We start from the raw sequence: 17,096 nt of genomic DNA, 5'->3' as shown, positions 1-17,096 counted from the left end.
GGAAAAATGTCAAGCATGCAGTGGCAAATTTTCTGAAATTCTAATTTTTGCTTGAAAGCTCAAATTTTATCAGTGGCAACAAATACTGCTAGTTTTCCTTGAAGTGAGAGGCTTACTTTATTCATTTTCAAGAAAATGTCTATCAAATACTCAAAATTATAGTTTGTCTGTCATTCATCCTTTCAAGTAAAAATAGTCTTTCACAAAGAAAGCCACTAGTTCAACTCCGAACTCAATCGCCCAAGTGCTTTTCCTTGAGACAACCACTGTACTTTGCTAAGCAGCAGAAGTGCTTTGTGTGCTTCTGATTTCTTCAGAATATTAAAAACATGTGTGTACTCAAGGGTCAGGATTTAATTAATGGTTTTTACTGCTTCATCAAGGACGTTCTTTTTTTTTTTTTTTTTAAGATTTTCTGATGTGGACCATTTTTAAAGTCTTTATTGAATTTGTTACAATATTGCTTCTGTTTTATGTTTTGGTTTTTTGGCCCTGAGGCATGTGGGATCTTGGCTCTGCAACCAGGGATCAAATCTTCCCCTGCATTGAAAGGTGAAGTCTTAACCACTGGACCTCCAGGGAAGTCCCATCATCAAGGACATTCTTTTTTTTTTTTTTTTTTTTTTTAAAGATTGATTGATTGATTGATTGATTGATTGCTATGTTGAGTCTTCGTTTCTGTGCGAGGGCTTTCTCTAGTTGCGGCAAGTGGGGGCCACTCTTCATCGCGGTGCGCGGGCCTCTCACTATCGTGGCCTCTCTTGTTGCGGAGCACAGGCTCCAGACGCGCAGGCTCAGTAGTTGTGGCTCACGGGCCCAGTTGCTCCGTGGCATGTGGGATCTTCCCAGACCAGGGCTCGAACCCTCATCCCCTGCATTAGCAGGCAGACTCTCAACCACTGCACCACCAGGGAAGCCCAAGGACATTCTTAAACTGCCTTTTTCTTTTCTGCCCACACAAGGCACTGAAAAATATAATGCCTATTAGTGTCATTTGGTCTGCTGCCTTGATTTGCACTAGGTGCCGGCAGTTTTACTCACCTTTGCTTTTGCACCAACAGTGCAAATGTCAGCACAGTGAACAAGACATCTTAGTATTGTTCTGAAAATAGTTTTGATCTCATGGGCTCCCCTGAAAGGATCTCTGGATCCCCCAGGAATCTGCAGACTTGGAGAACTACTGTTCTAGACCGGCTAGGTGAATGGCAAACTAGGAGGTGTTACCTGAGCTGAGTGTGGATGGGGGACATTTCACATTCTGAGCTGGGAAAGGGGGATATGTGACCTCACAAAGGGGCCCAGAATTTCAGAAGGCCTGGAGTCAACATGGAGCTTGGAGTGGTTTCAGCATTTCAGCTTGGAATGGGCTTCTAGCAGTGAGAGTAGTGGGAGTTGCATAGACCAGATTGTGGAGGGTGATGGATACCTATGAGAAGAATTCAGGGCCTGGGATTCAGCAGATGTGGATTCTAATATGGTCTGTGCCCACTAACTAATGTTAATCTTGGGCAAATCCATTTACTTTGATGGATCTTTATGCTGAACACGTAATTAATATATGCTCAGTAGGTATCTTGTTCATTGAAATTAAATAATTTCATCTCTGGAAAATGAAGGGGTTATATTTTATTTCTCTGAGAGTTCTGTAAACACTGAACATGATTCTGTTCTTATCACAGTTGAGTCAGTTGAAATTCAGACAAACTGAGGAATGTGGGTGGACAGTGAAGGAGCCGGAAGTGAGATCAGGGTCTCCCGGCTTCAAGTTAATGCTATTTATGTTCTCCATCCTGCCTGCTCCCTGGTCTCCTGCCTCCCAAAGCTGAGAAATTTTCTTCTCATAGACTGTTACTTCCCTGACCCACTTCCTACTTGCTATCCTTCCTTTATGCAGCTGGTCTGGTTTTGTCCTTTGATTATGCTGTTAGTGCACACTTTTTTGTGTGTGTGTGACACTTATCACAAATACAGTGGTTTATGAAAATACTGGTTTTCTATTCATGTCCCCAACCGGGATATAAACTCCTTTTTACTGGTTGTTGTATTCCCAGGATCTAGCATGGTTCCCTCACATGGTAGGCATGGGTACCAAAATACAGAAGGGGGTTGTAAAGTATCACATGAGTGGCGTAGGTAGTAAAAGATTTAGGAAGTCAGAGGAAGGGGGGATCAATGGGGCCTTGAGTACCCCAGGAAGATTTCAGAGAAGAGAGGGGGCTTGATCTGGACCTTGTAAGATGATCTGTAATACAGTTGACCCTTGAACGACACAGGTTTGAACTGCACGGGTCCATTTATATGCAGATATTCTTCAGTAGTAAATACAGTACTACACGGTCCATGGTTGGTTGAGTCTGAGGATGCAGAGGGCCAACTATGTTATACGTGGATTAATCCCCGTGTTGTTCAAGGGTCAGCGGTTTACTGTTTTCAAAGTACTTTTTGTGATATCAAGGGTCATGCTATTTACTTATCCTCTAGTTGAATGTTAGTAACTTTTAGATTGCCGTTAATAGGTCATTCATTGGCCAGATAGAACCAGAACTCTGAAGGAGGTAGGGTGGTGGTCTTTTTCATTCATTCATTTATTCAGACCTTCACTGTACACATATTTATTGAATACCTGCTATATGTCAGGCACTGGGAATACAAAAGAAAAAAAAGAGAAAAGAGTTCCCTGCCCTCCTAGAGCTTACACTGTAGTTGGATGAGGGAGAGATAATCAATGCATCAATCAATACATCAGTCAATAAGAAACATGTCAGTTAATGATGTTTGGCAAAGAATTAAAAGAGGGTGGTAAATGACAAAGAGGAATTAGTAACTACTTTAGGCTGAGGGGGTGACACCTACACTGAAGTCTGAATGACAGGGCAAGCTGTACAAAGGTCAGGTGGCAAAGCATGCCAGGCAGGAGAAGAAGCCAGTGCCGCTGTGCAAGACAGACCCTGCTAGGCATGCTTGAGGGATGGAAAGGTGTGAAGGGAGCATTGTTGGTGGGGACAAATGGAATGAGATGAGTTTAGAGAGGTGAGCAGGAGCTGGACCATTTAGAGCTTTCTAAGCAAGGTCAAGAAGTTTAGATCTTTATGCTTCGGGGAGCTGTTGAGTGGAGTGATGTGCTCTGAGTGATGGAGGCAGGGTCTAGGGGACAGCAGTGGTGCTGGAGAGGAATGGCTGGATTCAGGATATGTTTGGAAGTGGGGCTTTTCCTGTGTTCCTCCAATTGTTCCCTGATCACAGTCTGCTCTTCTATCCCCACTTTTTAAGGCTTTTCCTTTTTCCTCTTCATATAGGGCCCCAGCCACCCCAAGGTGTTGGCTAAGTACCATATTTTGGGTTGCAAAAGTTACACTTCATTTTGGGAATATTTGCATCTTAAGTTACTAATAATTTGCCCCTTTTTTCATTTTTAACAGTTTTTAATGAAAGTTGTATTCAAGATTACTTTATTCCTGCATCTTCTCAATTGTTTCTTCCTTATATTTGCCCTTTTCCTTTCCTACTTGGTGAGATTTGGCTTTACGTTCGAGGATCTTTTTGCGGTCTTTGTCCAGGTTTAGTCTGGTGATAACCACCTTGCTGGAGTGAATGCCCACATGGACAGTCGTGCCATTAGCCTTCTCCCGCTGCACTCGTTAACGTAGATGACACATTTCTTCCTGTAAACCTGGACTACTTTGCCAATTTGCTGCCCTCTGTAGTGCCCTTGTCCAACCTGAACTTCATCGTCCTTCCGGATGGGCATGGATCGGACATTGTACTTCTGTCTCAGCTCTTTAGAAACAGGGGAAGACATAATCTTCCTGCGAATGTGGGAAGGTGCATGGAAATGCCTTTTCCGGTTCTCACTTGGGTCAGAAGTCACAAAGGGATTGCACTTCATTTTGGCCACTGGTGCTTCAGCAATGGCCGCAAAAGGGAAGAGAGCAATAATTTGCTCTTTTAAAAACAAAGTTTAAAGTGGCAATTTGCATCTCGGTAAGGTTTTAGGATGAGTCTTGGTTTCTAACCCTGACTCAGAACCAACTGTGATTTTGTATATCACTTAGCCACTCTGAACTAAGTTTCCTTATCCGTAAAATGGATCAGATTATACCGCCTATGCATCATTCATAGCCCTGTAATAAAAAGCAACTGAGATGATGATTTTAAAAGTACACAGTTGCGATTACGTGTGAAACGCTGTCTTGGCTTTCATGCCCCTGTGTGTACCCATTCTCCATCACCTAGCTTGCAAGAGTGAGAATAAAAGATCTTGAGGCAGGCAGGCCTTTATTCCATCAACAGAGATTTTTGATACTCCCTACATTCTCAGCATTGTATGGTGTATTAAGGAGGATGTGGTAGAGGAAGATGACCTGGTGTCTGAACTCAAGCATCTAGTTAGAGAGATACAATTAACCCACGTGGAAAGATGGATACTGCTGCAGGGCCTTATGACCCAGTGGGAAGGATTTGGATAAGTGGAGAGAAGATGAAGTCAGACAGGGAAGAGCATGAATGGAAGCCCAGAGATGAGGATGAGGGTAGGTTAGGATAGCAGAGCTGCATGCGGGGGATTAGAGGACAAGTGAGGACACACAAGTTAGTGGGTCTACACCGGAAGTTCTTGACTTGTTATCAGGTATATGCAGTTCACACTAGAAGGAGGATTCCTCTGACATGTTGTAGAGGTGATGGTTTGTGGCTGTACCGTGCAGCCTGTCATTTCTTCTTGACTTCTGCCTTCAATTCTGAGCTTTATTGAAACACAGTCATTACTTTTAAGCGTTGACTAATACCCCATGTAGTTACTTTAAAAAACCTCACAGACTTCTTATTTTGGAATAAATATAGATTCACTGGCTGTTGCAAAGAAATGGAGAGAAGTCTTTGGTACCCCTCACCCATTCTTCCCAATTGAACATGTTGTATAACTAGTGCAATAGCAAAACCGGGTAATGACATTGGTAAAATGCACAGAGCTGAGTCGCATGCTACCAGTTATACATAATGCACTTCTTTGTGTGTTTGTAGCTTCCTGTTGCTATCAACACAGTCAAGATACAGAACCGTCCCATCACCTCGGGCTCCCTCGTGGTACTCCTTATGGCTACAACTTCTCTGTTGTCCATTCCCAAACCCTGGCAGCCACTCATCTGTTCTCTATCTCCAGAATTTTGTTATTTCAAGTGTTATATCAGTAGAACCATACAGTTTAAGGAACTTTCTGAGATTATCTTCTTTCTCTCAGCATAACTTTCCTGAGGTTCATCCAAGTTGTTTTTCTTTTTATTGCTGAGTAATACTCCATGGTATGGTGGACCATCATTTGGTTAACTATTCACTCACTGAAGGACATTGGTTGGTTTTGAGTTATCAGCTATAATGAAAAAAACTGCTCTGAACATTCATGCATAGGTTTTTGAGCGGACAGAAGTTGTCATTTCTCGGACTTCCCTGGTGGCGCAGTGGTTAAGAATCCGCCTGCCAGTGCAGGGGACACAGGTTTGAGCCCCGGTCCCAGTCCGGGAAGATCCCACATGCCTCAGAGCAACTAAGCCCATGTGCCACAACTACTGAAGCCTGCATGCCTAGAGCCCATGCTCCACAACAAGAGAAGCCACTGCAGTGAAAAGCCCGTGCACCACAACAAAGAGTAGACCCCGCTTGCCACAACTAGAGAAAGCCTGTGCGCAGCAACGAAGACTCAGCGCAGCCAAAAATAAAAAAAAAAAAAAAGGTGACTTCTCTGGTGACACAGTGGTTAAGAATCCGCCTGCCAATGCAGGGGACACGGGTTCGAGCCCTGGTCCGGGAAGATCCCACGTGCCGCGGAGCAACTAGGCCCATGCCCCACAACTACTGAGCTTGTGCTCTAGAGCCCGCGAGCCACAACTACTGAGCCCACGTGCCACAACTACTGAAGCCCGCGCGCCTAGAGCCCGTGCTCCGCAACAAAAGAAGCCACCGCAATGAGAAGCCTGAGCACCGCAAGGAAGAGTAACCCCCGCTTGCCTCAACTAGAGAAAACCTGTGTGCAGCAACGAAGACCCAGTGCAGCCAAAAATAAATTAATTAATTAATTTTAAAAAAAGAAGGTTGGGGGGCTTCCCTGGTGGCGCAGTGGTTGAGAATCTGCCTGCCAATGCAGGGCACACGGGTTCGAGCCCTGGTCTGGGAAGATCCCACATGCCGCGGAGCAACTAGGCCCGTGAGCCACAATTACTGAGCCTGCGCGTCTGGAGCCTGTGCTCCGCAACAAGAGAGGCCGCAATAATGAAAGGCCCGCGCACCGCGATGAAGAGTGGCCCCCACTTGCCGCAACTAGAGAAAGCCCTCGCACAGAAACGAAGACCCAACACAGCCATAAATAAATAAATAAATAAATAAAAATTGTATAACTTTAAAAAAAAAAAAAGGTTGGGTATGCCACTTAAAAAAAAAAAAAAGTTTTCATTTCTCTACAGTAAATGGCCAAGAGTGTCATATGCCGGGTCATCTGATGAGTCCATTTGTCATTTTAAAGGAAACTTGCAAACTGTTTTCCAAAGTGGCTGAATCATTTACATTCCCACCAACAATGTATGAGCGATCCAGTTTTTTGCATCATTGCTGTTTGCTATTATCACTATTTTGTATTTTATCCATTCTGATAGGTGTGTTCTCATTGTGTTTAAATTTTTTTTTTAGACATAATTCACACACCATAAAACTCACCCTTTTAAAGTATATAATTCAATGGTTTTTAGTATATTCTCAGGTAGGTGCAACTATCATCATTATCTGTATTTCCAAAACATTTTCATCCCTCCAAAAAGAGTGACTGGTACCCATTACCGGTCACTCCCAATTCAGCCCTCTTCCCAGCCCCCAGCCACCACTATCCTCTGTCTCTATGGATTTGCCCATAGAAATGAAATCTTATAATATATGGCTCTTTGTGACTGGCTTCTTTCACTAAGCATAATGTTTCGCGGGTTCATCCATGTTGTAATATGAATTAACACTTCTTTCCTTTGTATGGCTGAATAATATTCTATCGTATGATTACCACATTTTGTTTATCCATCAGTTGATAGACATTTGGGTTGTTTCCACTCTTGCCTGTTATGAATAATATTTCTAACAACGTTTTCGTACAAGTTTTTGTACGTATGTATGTGTGTTTTCTTTTGGGTATTTTCCTAAGAGTTGAATTGCTGGGTCATATGGTAAGGTAATTCTATGTTTAGCCTTTTGAGGAAGTGCCAAACTGATTTCCAAAGGAGCTGCGCCATTTTACCTTCTCACCAGCAGTGTATGAGGGTTCCAGTTTCTCTACATCTTTGTCAGCACTTGTTATTATCTGTCTTATTGATTCTAGCCATTCTGCTGGAAGTGAAGTGGTCTTTCATTGTGGTTTTGATTTTTCTTTTTCTTTTAAAATTTATTTATTTTATTTATTATTTATTTTTGGCTGCGTTGGGTCTTCACTGCTGTGCGCGGGCTTTCTCTAGTTGCGGCAAGCGGGGGCCACTCTTCGTTGCGGTGCGTGGGCTTCAGTAGTTGTGGCTCGCAGGCTCCAGAGTGCAGGCTCAGTAGTTGTGGCACACGGGCTTAGTTGCTCCGCGGCATGTGGGATCTTCCCGGACCAGTGCTCGAACCCGTGTCCCCTGCATTGGCAGGCGGATTCTTAACCACTGCGCCACCAGGGAAGTCCCTGGTTTTGATTTTTCATTTCCCTCACGAGTTATGATTTGAGCATCTTCTCATGTGTTTATTGGCCATTTGCGTAGCTTCTTTGGAGAAATGTCTATTCAAGCTTTTGCCCAGTTTTCAATTGGGTTGTCTTTTTATTGTTGAGTTGTAACAGTTCCTTACATATTTTAGATACTAGACCCTTACTAGATACATGATTTGCAAATATTTTCTCCCATTCTGTGGTCTGTCTTGTCACTGTGGTTTAAATTTCTATTTCCCTAATGACTGCCAATGTTGGTCATCTTTTCATCTGCAGGTTTACCATCTGTATGGCCTCTTTGGTGAAATGCCTATTCATATCTTTTGCCCATGTTTGTCATTTCCTCTTACTAGAGCTATGGCTGTAGACATTTTCCTTTATAGTATATATGTCTTCAAACTCTTCTTTGCAGCAGCACTAAGATGGATGAGACACAGCTGTTAAGCTGCTCATAGCTATAGATTTTTAAAATTGTGATTAAAAAACACATAACATGGAATCTACCCTCAACCATTAGGTGTACAGTGCAACTATTAACTATACACATGTTGTAAGCAGATTTCTAAGACTTTTTCATTTTGCACAAACTGAAACTCTAGACCCGTTGAATAGTAACTCCCCATTCCCCACATATCCCTGCCCCTGGCAACTACCATTCTGCTTTTTGCTTCTGTGAGATTGACTACTTTAGATACCTTAAATGAGTGGAATCATGCATTATTTGTCGTTCTGTGACTGCCTTGTTTCACTTAGCATAGTGTCCTCAAGGTTCATCCGTGTTGTAGTATGTGACCATAGCTGTAGATTTTAAAAAATTTTATTGAAGTATAGCTGATTTACAGTGTTGTGTTAATTTATCCTGTACAGTAAAGTGATTCAGTTATGCATATATATACATTCTTTTTCATATTCTTTTCTATTATGGTTGATCCCAGGATATTGAATATAGTTCCCTGTGCTGTACAGTAGGACCTTGTTGTTTATCCATTCTATGCATAATAGTTGGCATCTGCTAACCCCAAACTCCCAATCCATCTCTCCACCCCACCCCTTGGCAACCACAAGTCTGTTTTCTATGTCTGTGAGTCTGTTTCTGTTTCATAGATAAGTTCATTTGTGTCATATTTTATTTTTTATTTTATTTTTTAATTATTATTATTTTTTGGCCATGCTGCGTGGCCTGTGGGACCTTAGTTCCCCGGCCAGGGATTGAACCTGGGTCCTTGGCGGTGAGCGTGTGGAGTCCTAACCACTGGATTGCCAGGGAATCCCCCATTTGTGTCATATTTTAGATTCCACATATAAGTGATATCATATGGTATTTGTCTTTCTCTTTCTGACGTACTTCACTTAGTATGATAATCTCTTGGTCCATCCATGTTGTTGTAAATGGCATTATTTCATTCTTTTTTTTAATGGCTGAGTAATATTCCGTTGTATATATACACCACATCTTCTTTATCCATTCATCTGTTGATGGACATTTAGGTTGTTTCCACATCTTGACTGTTGTGAATAGAGCTGCCAAGCTGTAGATTTGGTTCCATGCTAGACCAGTGCTCATTTTTATCTCATTAATAACCATGTGATCTCACCATGACTCAGTTTCTCCATCAGCAAAATGGATAACAGTAGGTCATAGTGGTATGGAACTTGGTAACTAAACTCAGAGCTTTGTGAATAATCCATACTCTCGTCCTGTGGACCGCCTCACAGATGGCAGTTATGCGTCTTCGCCAAAAAGTCAGAAGTCAGCAGGAGAAGGTTCTCCCTGGTTTGTTGAAGAGGCTTCACTGAGTGGCCTCATTTCTTCATTAATTTTTAATTTCTTTTCTTGCATAATGTTCACCCTTTAATCCCCAAATCATTCCGGAGTACCTCAGCACATATATCCTGAAACTGAAAGGGGAGGATCCAACAAGGGATCTGGTTCTTGTTAAGGGTCTTCTATGCCCCCAAAGAAGAGGATCTTTAAGCCAACCTCCACCTGGCCCCATGAGGCACCCAGTTCTCTGGGAGTCGCTATGGAAATGTGCTCTGGTGCTAGGAGGAAAGGAAATAAAGCATTCCGAGAGTCTTGCAGGCTAGGAAATGGACGTTCTGACATCTATTCCCAAAGTCTACTGCAGTTGCTTTCTTCATTAAATTCTTTCTCAGTGTTTCATTGTTCCCATGTGGACACGGAGGCTGAATGTGTTGACTGCCCTTGTCCTTGACAAAGCAGCGTGAGAGATTTGGAAGAGAGATCTCTGGCCATCAAGCTGTGGTCTTAAATAAGACAGGATGATCATTTATCCCCTTCTTGACTTGGAAGCAAAAAATCTGCCACCATCTGAGCTCTCCCTGTGGACATATTAGCTCATGCAAACTTCTCTTGGGAAGGGAAAACGTATCTTTGCCTTTATCCTTTTTTCTTCCCCACACCCCCTTCTCCCAGTAGGCCCTTTGCTTCTGCATCGTCCTGTCCCAGGAGTTGACCAGCAGCTTTAACTCTCACCTTCCTCAGCTTGTACTGTGGTTTTGCACACAGCTGGGGGCATTTCTGGGGACGGATCTCAGTGGTTAGAGCAGACATTGCCTGGGTGTCTTGGGCCAGAGGAGATTCTTCAGTCTCCTCCATACTGCTCTGGTTCTCACTCGCCAGACCCTCAGGGAATGCTGTCAAGCTTCAGTTCCCATGGCTGGTTTTCATCTTTCTTTTAGTTAAATCAGCTGTGACACCTGGCAGAGCCGTGCTTCCCCTGAGGGCCTAGGCAAACCCAGATGCTGCCAGCCTGTTCTGGGGATCGGTGTCCCCGGAGTGCACTCAAGGCCAGTCCATTTACTCTGCACAGACACAAGGAGAAGAATGTCAGTGCTAGAAGGGAGCTGAAGAGTCATCTAGTCAACCCCTTAATGCAACATCGCGGAAGAATTTTATAGGAAAACAAAGACCCACCCCACAGCTACAGCTCTTATCATGTGGCCGAGTGATGCTGTTTTGATTTTAAATACGGTAACTGTAATTTCAATGCTAAAACTATTAAAATATTAGTAGAAGCTAGCATAGGGTTCCAAAAGTGTGTAGCCTCTGTCGCAGCTTTGTAGTAAAGCAAAATGGTCATAAATACAGGTCAAAGGAATATAATAAACCAATGCATGTGTGCATAAATACATACATACGTACATAAAAAGTAAAGGAAGGACATTTTTGCACAGTGTCAGGTGGCAACCCTGTAGGTGCTTTCTAAATCATTTCTATTTGTTTGCTTTGAGAAAAGGGTCCTTTTTTTCATTTCCTTATTTTGTGGCTAGAGAGAAGGGTCGGTTTCTCAGTTTTCTGGGAAATGGTCATAGTTGCATCTGGAGACCAGGGTTAGTCTCTATGTGCTCTTTGTCTTTTTGTTTTCATCTCTGGGTTCTCCCTGCAGACCCCGTTTGGCCGCCTGCCTGGTGCCCATGGCTCCCACCTTATGTCTTTCTCAGAGTCCCATTCTCCAGACCCCAGAGATTTCTTCTGCCCCACCTGTCCTTTGCCTGCCTGTGTTGTGTAACCCCAAGGCTCTGCTAGACAGTTGAAGCTGATCTCATAGACTAATTCAGGGTAAAGTGGTAAGGGAGATTAGTGGCATTATTTATTGCCTTCCATAAACATGTACATTTTAAAGCTTTAGATCCTTTAATTCTTAAAAAAAAAATGAGTCAAGGGGAGTGGGGAGGGACATGATAGTGGAAGGGGATTAAGAGGTATAAACTACTATGTATAAAATAAGATACAAGGATATTTAAAAAACTAAAAACAGAACTACCATATGACCCAGCAATCCCACTACTGGGCATATACCCTGAGAAAACCATAATTCAAAAAGAGACATGTACCACAGTGTTCATTGCAGCATTATTTACAATAGCCAAGACATGGAAGCAACCTAAATGTCCATGGAGAGATGAATGGATAAAGAAGATGTGGTACATATGGGATATTACTCAGCCATAAAAAGAAACGAAATTGAGTTATTTGTGGTGAGGTGGATGGACTTAGAGTATGTCATACAGAGTGAAATAAGTCAGAAAGGGAAAAACAAATACTGTAGGCTAACGCATATATATGGAATCTAAAAAAAATGATACTGATGAACTTAGTGGCAGGACAGGAATAAAGACACAGACATAGAGAATGGAACTGAGGACACGGGGTGGGGGGAAAGGGGAAGCTGGGACAAAGTGAGAGTAGCATTGACATATATACACTACCAAATGTAAAATACATAGCTAGTGGGAAGCAGCCGCACAGCACAGGGAGATCAGCTCGGTGCTTTGTGACCACCTAGAGGGGTGGGCTAGGGAGGGTTGGAGGGAGACACAAGAGGGAGGGGATATGGGGATGTATGTGTGCATATGGCTGATTCACTTTGTTATACAGCAGAAACTAACAGAGTATTGTGAAGCAATTATACTCCAATAAAGATGTATAAAATAAAAAGACACAAGGATGTAATGTTCAGCACAGGGAATATAGCCAATATTTTATAATAACTTTAAATGTAGTATACTCTATAAAAATATTGAATCACTGTGTTGTAAACCTGCAACTAATATAATGTTATAAATCAACTATACTTCAGTTGAAAAAAAAAATGAGTGGAATAGGGCACTCAAGCAAGAGTGGGAAAATAGCTTTTCTTTTCTAGACGATACATTGGGTCACTCAAACCACACAGTTGATACCATCCAGACACCAACCATGAACAAGCCCAGGCCTGAGGTCATTCCTCTGTCCAGTTGTTCCTAAGGAAGATTAAACCTGCTTTATTCCAGACGTGTCTTTTTTTTTAATTATTATTAATTAATTTATTTAATTTATTTTTTGGCTGCATTGGGTCTTTGTTGCTGCGTGCGGGCTTTCTCTAGTTGCAGGGAGCAGGGGCTACTCTTTGTTGTGGAGCACAGGCTCTAGGCGTGCGGGCTTCAGTTGTTGTGGCACGAGGGCTCCGTATTTGTGGCTCGTGGGCTCTAGAGCGCAAGCTCAGTAGTTGTGGCGCACGGGCTTAGTTGCTCCGCGGCATGTGGGATCTTCCCGGACCAGGGCTCGAACCCATGTCCCCTGCATTGGCAGGCAGATTCTTAACCATTGCGTCACCAGGGAAGTCCCCAGACGTGTCTTTTGTAAGTTTTTATCTGTCTGTAATAAGGTCATAAGCTACTAATGAAAAGGAATCCTCTCTTTTAAATCCAATTCTTTTCACGAACAATAGGAACTTAATATGTATCTGTTAATGATGAAATATTAATAAGCCTGAAGGAGTCAGCAGTAAGTCTTTCCTAGGGTTAGAAAACCGCTTACAAGGCCTTATTGGAAAGGCCCTATGAGGGTTTAGATTTTGTTTTGAGAAACACTAATTAATTGAAACCCTCAAGTGGAGGGCATTTCTTCTCCCTTTAGTCAGTTCGTGTTGCAAACATGTTGCTCTCATGGCTGGAACTGAATGCTTTCTGGAGAGACCTATCCAAGGAAATTAGCTTGAGATGCTGTCATTGTCAACATTGCAGTCAGCTTACTAACTCTGCAGGGGTGGCAGGTTTGCTCTTTTCCCTTGAAAAGCTTCACCAACGCTGGTATCTACAGGCATTTAGGGACACCAAGGAAATATGTCAAAGGCACTGCTTACTCTCCTCTGGACACTAAAAAGTGGTGGATACCATTTTGACTGTTGGCCTGGGGAGACCTGGGCGCTGAATCCTGGTACTGCTCCTAACTCATTCTGTGACTGTGGGTAAGACGTTCAACCTCTCCGAGTCTCTGCTGCTTTATCTGTAAAACTGGGATAATGATCTCTTTGCACAGGGCTGTTTTAAGATTTAAATGAGCTGTGTATGCAGAGACTCTGGCACAGACTAAGAAGTGGCTAGCTGCTGAATGGAGCTCTGTAATTTGGCAAATCCCCAAATGGTTTGCATTTTGGCCCACTGAACTTCTGTCTCAGGATGGTGTGTGAAGGCAGAGCTTGCAGACTGAGAAATCTGGGCTTCCAAGTGGACGTCTCTTTAAATCTGGGACCCTAGAGGGTGGCCATGGAGGCTCAAATGCCTGGCATACTGCATAATGTCTCATTTTGGTTGCTGCCACGGAGAAGGCTCTGAGCAGAGAGAGGGCTCAGGGTGGGTAGGCTGGCTGGCTGCCCAGGGCTCTTGTTGCCATAGACTGAATGTTTATGTGCCCTTCCCCCCATTCACATGTTGAAACCCTAACCCCCAATGCGGTGGGATTGGGAGGTGATTAGGTCATGAGGGTGGAGCCTTATGAATGGGATTAGTGCCCTTATAGAAGAGACCTCAGTGAGCTCCCTGTCCCTCCATGTGAGGGCATAGCGAGAAGATGCCTGCTTATGGACCAGGAGGCTGCACTCACCTGACACCGAATCTGCCAATGTCTTGATGGACTTCTTAGCCTCTAGAACTGTGAGAAGTAAATTTCTGTTATGTGCAAGTCACCCGGTCTATAGTACTTTGTTTTAGCAGCTGTACTGGACTAAATACCCGTCTATATTATGATCCGGTGGTGGTCTTATCGAATTTTTTTTTTAAATACTTTATTTTTTAGAGTAGTCTCAGGTTCACAGCAAAATTGAGGGGACGATAGAAAGATTTCCCATACACCCGCTGCGTCAACACATACATGGCCTTCCCCATTATCAACATCCTTCTCCAGATGGTACATTTGTTGCAATTGACGAACCTACATTGACACATCATAATCACCCAGAGTCCATGGTTTACCTTCGGGTTCACTCTTGGTGTTGTACATACTATGTGTTTGTACAGATGCATAATGGTATGTATGCACCATTAGAGTGTCATATAGGGTAGTTTCACTGCCCTGAGATTCCCTCGTGCTCTGCCAATTCATCCCTCCCTCCCCCTAGTCTTACTGGATTTTCAGTGAGAATTACATTATTTTGCATAGGGGACAGGGCATGTGTAGAGGTGCATGCATCTGTTTTTATCTACTTACATCATAAGACCATAAGTTAGAAGCAGGTTAGGATCAGATGTAGGAAAATAAATTCTATAACATACATTTCTTTGTGGTTGTGGATTCTTGTCTTGAAAATTCAACCTTATGTGGTGGAATTCACTTAGAATTCTTGGCTACTCCTGCTCCCCATCCCTGCCACTCCTCATCCTACGCTTCTCCATTATACCTGCTCCTCTGAGGGTAGGGACCATGTCTTCGTCATCCTTGTAGCTTAACACACAGAAATTGCTCAGCAAATGGGAGAATGAATGCTCAAGCACCAGCTCCAGAAACACCACTTCCTTTCATTTACGCTGGTCCGTGCGCTGCTGCTGACCACCTGTCCCTCACTTACGCTGCTGCTCCAGCTCATCTTTCTACTCATCCATCTGAGGGAAACTGGGCAGAGACCTTGCTCTCCAGAGACATGCTTCTCACCAAGCCCGGGCTTGTGGCTGGTTGAGGTGGCCTTGCTCCAATGTCTGGACCCCATCTGGGGAGACCTGGGGGCTTAGATGCAAATAGCAGCCATCTTACCCCTGCAGGGATTCTCACCTCCTGTCTTTAAGTCAGTAGGATGCAACGTGGAAGGGTGTGTCTTGGGGCCCAGGGTCCCATGACTGTGCAGTGTCCTGAATTTCTAGCCTGACTCAATTCATTGAAACCTGGGGAAATGAAGGTTAGCACCTGCAAACTGGGGTTGGGATAACTCTACCACCCTTGGTAACAAGGTTAAAGGATGATAAGAGTGAAATGCTTTGAGGCTGTCTGTAAGAGTTGCTGGTTAAATGCACAGTGTGTCCATTTCTTGTCACCTGCCAGGGGCACCCCTTGTGTGACTGAGGGTGCTGGCAACAGAAGGAATGTTAGCAGGACTTGTCCCCCAATACTCAGCAGGTGGGCAGCTGCTTGTTGAGAGCCCTTGGCTGCAGGCCTGGCCTTGTGCACAAAGAGAGACTTGAGTGCTGTAGACCATGGGAGAGGTTGTTGAGTATTGATTTGCCCATCTTTCTTCTAGTTGGAGAAACAACTAGGGGTGAATTGGCTCAGTGGATTTTTTTACTTGCAGCCTTTCTCGTGAAAGGCTGCTGAAACTCAGGTTACAAGGCTGACCTGTGTGCAGTAGGTGGGGTTGGAATTGAGTAGAACATGGGAAGGTTCCTGTCTGTTCAGAACTTGGGCTGGGGGCTAGGCCCAAAAGGAGCCTTGGTTTGTTCCCATTGGAGGGCGTGGGAGGCCGGGAGAGAGAGAGAGAGGGGGAGGGAGAGAGAGAGAGAGAGAGTGAGAGAGAGAGAGAGAGAGAGAGAGAGAGAGAGAGAGAGAGAGAGTGTGTGTGTGTGTGTGTGTGTGTGTGTGTGTGTGTGTGTGTGTGTGTGTGTGTGTGTGTGTGTGTGTGTGTGTGTGTCAGGTGGAGGACATTTCCAAGGGAGACATGCCTCTGCTTCCTGCTGGGTCAGGGGCTTGGGAAGAGGGTGTGGATGGCAGGGTCGAAGTCCATGGTGTTAAAACAATTTAAACCTAATAATGAAGGCCAGAGAAGCCCACATGATGACCTGAGGTCAGTCAGTCAGGCATGGACTTGACTCCTGGCCTCACCAGACATTTGACCTTTGGGAATCCCTTCATCGTGGAGGTGGTGGCAGGAGGGTGGTCTCAGATTCTTCATTTGTCATGGCACAATATACAGGGTAGGCATTACTTACCTTGAAGAGGTTAGGATTTCAGGAGATAATGTGTATAAAAGCCTAGCTACTACACGTCTCTGACACACAGTATGTGTTCAAAAAATGGTAACTGTTAAACTGGGAGAACACATTATTGGGCCTCTCCTGAGGGAATCCAGATCTGGCCATCCACCTTCATCCCTGGATGCGACTGAAATAAGACCCATTGAAGAATTCAAGACGTTGAAAGGACGAAGCTTCACAGAACCCCGCCCCCCCGCAGTTAGGCAGTGACCCAGGGGGGATGGAAGCCCCCCGTGGAGCCGGCAGCAAGGACCTGGCTGCTCACAAAGGCGGGTGCCTCTGCTGGTGGGTCAGCGTCAAGGGCTCCGAGAGCTGCGTCTGTTTCTTTTCCCTGCACTCTCACAAAAGCTCTCGACAACGGGACGCCACACTCCTGTTTCGCCACATGGAACGGCATTTCCCAGCCATGCTGCCCTTTTCTGCTTGGCTACTCGGAGTGACAGTTAACTCGTGTCTTAAAGGCCTTGGGGACATTTTTCAAACACCTGGCATGAAAGTGAACAGTATCAGCTGTGGGATCAGTTTCCTCATGAAAAAAAATAGGATAATAATAGACTCTACTTCATAGGGTTGTTAGGAGTTAAATGTATTAACTCATGTTAATATACTTAATACACTTAGAGTAAAGCCCCGATAAATGTTGGCTCTG

At 44.1% G+C, this 17,096-nt stretch overlaps 1 protein-coding gene and 1 pseudogene across 3 annotated transcripts in view; one reads left to right on the top strand and one right to left on the bottom strand.

The window, feature by feature from the left end:
- The window catches only part of LOC309655005 (coiled-coil domain-containing protein 3), a 104,143-nt gene that overhangs the window by 21,590 nt on the left and 65,457 nt on the right, over positions 1-17,096 (top strand). The gene's annotated exons all lie outside the window — the stretch shown is intronic.
- LOC309655015 (large ribosomal subunit protein uL24 pseudogene) lies at positions 925-5,499 on the bottom strand (annotated as a pseudogene). Its single transcript has one exon. The product of its transcript is annotated as a large ribosomal subunit protein uL24 pseudogene (transcript).

This window comes from Balaenoptera physalus (assembly GCF_965194825.1).
Source record: "Balaenoptera physalus genome assembly, chromosome: 2".
NCBI classification, from domain to species: domain Eukaryota; kingdom Metazoa; phylum Chordata; class Mammalia; order Artiodactyla; family Balaenopteridae; genus Balaenoptera; species Balaenoptera physalus.
The sequence above is the reverse complement of the archived record's forward strand: the minus strand, read 5'-3'. Positions and strand labels throughout refer to the sequence as shown.